Source organism: Telopea speciosissima, chromosome 4 (assembly GCF_018873765.1).
Source record: "Telopea speciosissima isolate NSW1024214 ecotype Mountain lineage chromosome 4, Tspe_v1, whole genome shotgun sequence".
NCBI classification, from domain to species: Eukaryota; Viridiplantae; Streptophyta; class Magnoliopsida; order Proteales; family Proteaceae; genus Telopea; species Telopea speciosissima.
The window spans coordinates 47,779,848-47,787,411 of record NC_057919.1 but is presented as its reverse complement, the minus strand read 5'-3'; the positions used below and the strand labels follow the sequence as shown (position 1 = coordinate 47,787,411).

The 7,564-nt window shown below is 36.5% G+C and overlaps 1 pseudogene; it reads right to left on the bottom strand.

The window, feature by feature from the left end:
• Positions 1–213: 213 nt before the first annotated feature.
• LOC122659362 lies at positions 214–6,247 on the bottom strand (annotated as a pseudogene).
• Between the last annotated feature and the right edge of the window lie 1,317 nt (positions 6,248–7,564).

Below are 7,564 nucleotides of genomic sequence, written 5' to 3'. Positions count from 1 at the left end.
TTGAGATTTTATTATAAATGATATAAATCATCTATGAGTAGTTCAAGCCTTCCGTTGCACTCTGATGTACGTTTATTATCTTTTTACCCTCATTGTGTGGTTTATGACATGTAAGTACTGCTTCTGGATCCTTGGGGATTGGTGGATGTCGTAGGATATTCGGATCACTTGCCTAAATCCTCCCAGGGGGAGGTTTGGGGCGTGACACTGGGTGCTTATTCTAATCAAAGTAAAACTTGCATGTCTTACTTTACATATTCGATGACACAAAGGTTAATTACATGGCAAATCACTTGACAACTGCGAAACCTAGCTCCCTTAGCAAGGTCTTCAAACTCTTTCTTAGTTCTTTCTTTTCCTCCAGGATTTGCCATCATCATCATATTGTCAATTTGATATCCAGCTCGAGCTATACGGTTAGTTTCGACAGCTTCTGAAAGAACAGCATCAACGATGATCACCTTTGCACCATCTGGTAATGCTTCATAGCAGTTCCTCAAAATTGTCAAACAATGTTCATCACTCCAGTCATGCAATATCAACTGAAAGTTCGTTCATGTATAAACAAATACATAAATAAATATGTCAGGAAACACAATCTATTTGCTACTTTTGATGAAGGATCAAAAGGCAAGTCCATAACTCACTTTCATAAAAATGGCATCCCCTTTTGGAACACTTTCAAACATGTCACCTCCAACATGCTCAAGACCTGTTCACCAAAATGATTAAGTAAATCTTAAGTTATTCATATAAATCCCTTGGCTAAAATTTAAATAATGTAGAAAAGAAAAAAATTATACCAGGATGTGATGGTGCTTTTGCAACAACGTAAGTGTTGGATTTATGTGTCCATCAAACTAGGTTTATTTTAAATTGAACCGTTTATTCATTTTCGTTTAATTTTATCACATGCAATATTAACTTTTTGAACATTATATGTCCTAAAGTTTACACGTTAAATGGTAGTTACGACTAGGGTTTGGGTTGGGTACCCTTATCACATGGTCGTCGCATTGGGTATGTCTAGACATGTTGATGTCAAGGTATGAATGCGAGTACAAATATGAATGTGTATTGACAAAGAATCTTTTGATATCGATTCCCTCATGTGTTACTGGCCGATATATGTTTGAGATAGAAATGTGTCACCAAGACCCAAGACCTGAGAAGGCCTTGTCACTGCACTGATTGAAAATAAAATAATGTAGAACAAAAGGAGAACAAATATTACCGGGATGGGATGGTGCTTCTAAAACAACGTAAGGCAAATCAAAGTTAATACCCTTGATTGATGGGTACTTGGAAGTGATCATTTTAAGGGTAACAGCAAATCCACCACCAACATCAACCACTGAATTTAGGCCCTCAAACCCTCTGTATGTCTGAAGAAGTTTGTTCATAGTTATGGTGGTTTGGCCTTTCATTGCCTCATTGAAAAGCACGTTATATCTAGGGTCCACACCTTGATACTCAAATGGTGACAGTCCAAATGCCTTGTTAAATGGAATTCCACCTTCAAGAATGACCTCTTTCATATGGAACCTACAATAAAAACAAGAAAACAATTGAATACCTACAAGGAATTTATCTTATATTCTAATTTCGCTCTCTGACTAAAGATCAGCAAAAAAAATATATTAGCAAAAAGGATTTACAATATTTTTGTCCAGGCATTCTTAGAACGAAAGAAAATTAATACAAATTGACTTGAACCCTAACTTCATAATGGCCATCAGTAGGACGCAAGACATATCTATTTGGCCAAAGAATCCACCTTGGGCAATGCTATCAACAGAGAACCCCTAGTCAAATCGATGGAAAATTAAAAACTATATTAATATGAAATGACTTCTCTACCCCTATTTATTGAACTGATTGGGGTGCTTATTGGCCCTAACCTACCCGTGTAGCCTCTGCTAGCAAGCAGAAACCCTTATTGAATTATCTACTTATTATGTATACTGTTTTTTGGTACTACCTAGTTTATTTATTTATTGGTTGAAGTATTACCAAGTTTATTATACTAAACAATCAATGGAGGGAATAAATTCAACAAGGATTGGAACTTTTCCAATCAAAATAACTTGTGAGATACGAAAGAGGCTTAATGTAACTTTTTATTTTATGCTATTGCCTTCTCTTGTATTCTTAGGTTAGTGTGGGGGATGTTATTTATCACTCTTGAAAGGGTTTTATTAACTGCAATTTTTTACAAGAACAACAAGCTCAGCCTTATCCCAACTTAATGGGATCGGCTACATGGATCCAAATCAAGCAAAGTAGTTAAAACCATAGAAAAAGAATTCGATCGAAACCTGTCGAAACCACCGAGTTAACTCGGTTTCGCAGGTTTCCAAAATGAGTTGAAGGGTGATTTTAAAAAACCAAGGTTTCGATCAAAATTCGATGGTTTTGACCAGTTTTGACCGAGATGTTGGTAATTTTGCAAGTTTTGACACTTATGCATGATCGAGCTGTAATTATGCATTGAATTTCTATTTAATTGTTTGTTCCAATTTAATATCTTTGGTTTAATTAATTCCATTTTTCTATGTAATTGTGATTGCAGGGTGTTATAGGGTCATGCACATAGAAGATGCTGAATGGAATGATTTGATGCAATCTAGGGTCCGGTCTACCCATAGATCGACTCACATGTGACCAAGGGCGAGATAGGAAGAAGTTTCACTGAAGACCCAAGGGCATTGAAGAGATTTCACCTCAAATTAGAAGTATGACCAAGAAATTGGGCAACAAAGGAAAATCAAGCACAAGGGCATAACCATAAATTCAAAAAATTAGAAAATTTTCAGAGGATATCCGATATTGAGCTCTTATCGTCCAAAACATTAATTGGAGCAACTTTAATTCTCGGATTGGGCCCATTCGGGGCCAGAATGGAGAGATATTTTCAAAAAGAGGATTTTTTACTCTCCCATCCACTTTCTAATCTCCCTCCTCATGGCCCTCTTTCTCCCATCCCATAATCTCTCTCTTTTCCCTTCTTCACGTGGAGAGCTCTTTTTCCCTTTTTCTCACTTGTCTCTCTCTTCTTTTAGAACCCCTCACCAATCACTATCTCTCCCATCTCTTCCCAAATTAAAATAGAAAAATCCCAATTTCCTAGAATCTCTCTCTCTTTCTCCATACATCTCTTGCACTCTCCTCACTCCCAACTATCTTTATCTCATTTCTCTCACCCACACGATTCTATCTATCCCCAAAATCTCAACTCCTCTAATCTCTCCATCTCTCGCACGCTCTCTTTTTTATTCATTCTTTTTTTTTTCTCACGGACGGGACTTCTCCTCTTCCCAATTCCTTTCTTCTTCTTCCGTTTTATCTTGGTAGCCCAAGTGGGGAGCAGCCTTGCCATCACCGTTTTAGCAGCTTCGTCTTCATCGCATTGCAGCCCCATCACAAACCAGCAGCTTCATCCATCGTTGCAGTACTCCAGTATCTTCTGTCTTTAGGTGTAAATGAAGCATTGAATTTTGTTAATTAAATTTATGGATGATTGATTGCTTGATGTTACGACTTATAATTTTATTTCATTGAATGGATTTTATTACTAAATCTAATTTAGGAAATTTGTTTCTGTGATTCATCCTCTTTCAAGCAATGGTATTCCTATGACTGTAATTGAAACTGATAATAGTTTATAACTGACCGAACTAAGCATGCTAAGCCAAAAACGAAAGACGATAGTGATCGGCAAGATAGGTTATAACTAGGTCGAATTGCAATTTATCATTCTGTGGTGTCATTAGGCTTATAGCTATAATGAATCGTAAGTGTATGCCATAAATTAACTAATGAATCAATGTGGATTCGAAACCTGAAGGCAGTCTCTCTCTCTTTCATCTCTCAAATTGATTTTTAGTATCCCTTATAGTTAATTAAGTTATTATTTTTTGTTTAGTTTAATCAAAACCTAAAACGACTATATTTCTTCCTTAGCATTTTTGCCTTCTAGTTCCCCGTGGATTTGATCCCTATTTACCATTGTTCTATTAGTTCTAATTAGGGTTTATTTTTTATCACATAACGACACGATCAATGCCCATCAAAACTTGGGAAAACCTGGCTTGAAACCAATATAGATACTTAAGTACGCCAGCAACCAGGCCAGAAACCAGGACAGACACTTATTTATGCCTAATATCATTTAAGTAAATGTTTTTGTATTTGTATTTTATTTTTGTATTTGTATATTATTCATAAATAAAAAAAATACCCCCTATTTGAATCCAATTAAAATAGTTAAAAAATTAATTTCAAACGAAAAAAAGTCAACCCCCAAATTTAAGAACAAAACTAAATTTTCGACGGTAGGTGCAATTTCACTTTCTAATGCTGGTGTTTTTCTCAAATCTAAAAATTACATAAATCTTAATATGGTAAACATTGCTAAAACCAAAAGTGTAGTGAAATATTCATTTGTTTTGATATCCAAAAAAATATTTTCATTCAGAGCGATTTTAATAGCATTTGTGCATACCAAATTAAGTTTGACCGGTACATAACTCCTTTAATATAAACCAGATTTAAGTAGTCTTGGACTTGTTGGAAAGCTGACAAAACAATGATTTCTAACAAATCCAAGATTGCTTAAATCTGATTTATATTGAAGGTGTTATGTTTCGGGCAAACCTTATTCGATACAATGTCCAAGAGCAATATATAGTATCAAACTTGGATCAAAACCACAAGTATTATTTTTAATGTTCTCTATGTGAAACTAATGCATGGATTGGATTTAAAATGTCAAAAATAGGCAGCACAACAAGAATCAGGGTAAAAAAAATAACTTTTGGGCCTCGAAACCAAGGTTCGAGTTAGCTTGGAGAAAGTTTCAGGTTTCGACCGAGATATGGTCGAAACCGAGACGAACTCGATTTCTGGCTGGTCGAAACCCGAGTTTTAGAACCTTGGCTAAAACTGAGGTCTAGACAAAATAAGGGAATGAAAAGATGCACAAGAGTGAAATAATGAGAAAAAAATCATGATGATGCAATGATTAATTTATGTGTCTATCTCCTCAAATTCACATTTTTTTTTAAAATTTTTTCTTATAGTTTCTTTTCTTTTCTTGACATCCAAATATAGCCTAAGGTATTCCAAAGCTCACAGGCTCTAAGCCCATGGAATGAGAAGAAATAGAATAAAAAAAAGAATCAAAAAGGGGAAGGGGGGAGGAAACTGTTATTTACCACTCTTGAAAGGGTTTTATTAATTGCATTTTCTATTCTTCCTTTTTTTATGTTTGGATAGTTTTTGTTTTTTTTTTTTGTTGATCGAAAAATAAAATATATATTAAAAACTAAAAGTCTTTACAATAGATAAGGTAGCATCTGTCTTTACAACTAAGTTTGTAGCATCTGCAGAGCCAAATTTCCTAGAGATCTAGCTAAATTGTCATTATAACAGATCAGAAACTTAGCTAAAGAGGAATTAGAGCCAAATTTCCTAGAGATCTAGCTAATGTTTCGATAGTTGGTTTCCAAAAAAAATGAACATTCTGTAATTTAATGTTTCGGTAGTTGGTTTCGAAAAAACTAGTGAGACAAAAATCATAATGCTGCAATGATTGATTTTTTAATCTATCTATCTCTCATTCAATTTTTTATTTTTAAAAATTTTTTTTTATCTTTTCTTCTATTTTCTGGACATCCAAATATAGCCTAAGCTATTCCAAAGCTCACAGGCTCTAAGCCCGTGGCATGAGCAGAAATAGAAAAAAAAAAAAAAGAAATCAAATTAAACAACCAGCATAAAAATAGCTAAATTAAGGGGGATTCATCTTTACCAGCCCTGCATGGGGACCTTGTCTTGATGCATAAGCATCAACATATCCAACGATCCCATCTCCTTATTTTTAAGGAATAGCTTGCAGACCGGGGCCTGCCCCATAGAGCCTCTCAATCCGGCCATCCTCATGTCTCTTCAGTGAACAAGTGAGAACTGAATAACTGGCTAAGAGTCGAAGGGCACGATCAATCATAACGGGGGCATCTGGGTTTTGTGTGGCAAGCTGAGAAGCAATCTCAGAAGGTGAGACTTCTGCTCCTGGACCAGCTTTGTTGATGATCTCGAGAATTTCGAGCTCGACAACCCATCTCAAAACCATGGGAAGGACCGAAGAGCTTGCCAATTGCATTGCATATAAACAAGCTTCCTCATCCTCAGATTGCTGCTGCTGCTGTCCCATGGTGGCTATGATCTGGTTCTGGTTTGAATCCATGGAATCTGTTTCCTAGGACTTGGGATTCTGTGTTAAGAGATGTAGAGTTCAATTAATAGTGAAAGAGCTTTCCTACGTAAAAAAAATAAAAAATGAATCCCAGTGGCATTTACCATGCTCATGCTTTTCTTTCTATCATGATTTGTCACCACTCAAACAACCTAAGACGCATGAGGCTTCCCATTGCAGACTTTTTTGAAATTAAGATTGGAGCAGTTAGAAGCATGTGATATTGATATTTACAGGTTCCATTTTGAGAGATTATCTTTGTTAAACTATCGTGACAATGTTGGGTAGTCATGGAATCATCTCTTGGTCCATTCCATTCCGGGTGGATGGAGAGATCGATCAAAATTGGATTTATGGTAAGATAAAAATTTATCACACCAATCTCTTCCTCTATCCCATAAGAATTAGGGAAAAGACAATAAGAGAAAAAAAAAAATCTTTTTCCATCTCATGGAAAAAGGAAACCATCCCATACTCGAATGCGCAGTGGAAAAAGATCGAATTGGGTTTTCTTTTGCATCCCATGAATAACAATTATCTAAATAAATCATCACCCATTAGGGTATTATCTGAACGGAGATGGAAACGCAGTGCAACATGATCTCGTACGGGTTTGGTTACAAGCTTCACGAACTCGAACGATCTCCTTCACGATCTTCGAATATCTTGTCAGGTTTCTCCACAGAGAACTCCACACCACAAATCCTTGGGAAGAGATGGAATCCTAAGAGCACACAATTACTTGGAGTGAAAGGAGAGAGAAGCAAATCTTGGTTACTGATGTTATTCTGGGACTTAGGGTTAAAGCATCTATTTATAGCCAAAACCCTAAGTCTTCCCCCCCTTACAGTCTTTCACTCTAAATAGGAAAGGGGGAGAGGGAGTCGTTCACTTAAAGTGAACAGCTCCCTCCCCTTGCACACGGGTTGGGTCAGGCCACCCCACATGGGGGCCATGTATCGGGTCCAAGACCCAAATCCGATTAACATCTCCCACTCGCCCATGCATGGGCGCATTAGATGAACTATGCATCCAAGTTTCTCTCAATTTGTGTAACTCTTCATACAAGAAATGGGGCGTACGATCTAACTGTTGGACAAGTGTGTGTCCATCAAGCCAGGTTCGGTCCGGTTCTACCCGGTTCACCTTTGTATTGAACTTTTATACATTTTAGTTTAATATTGTCAGATGCGATATAAACTTTAATGGAAGGTCTCAATCTCCTTGTGAACAACGCCAAATTGTGTCTCTCCAATTGGAATTTGTTCTTGGGGTTCCACCACTTCAATAGCTTGCAGTTCGAAGGAT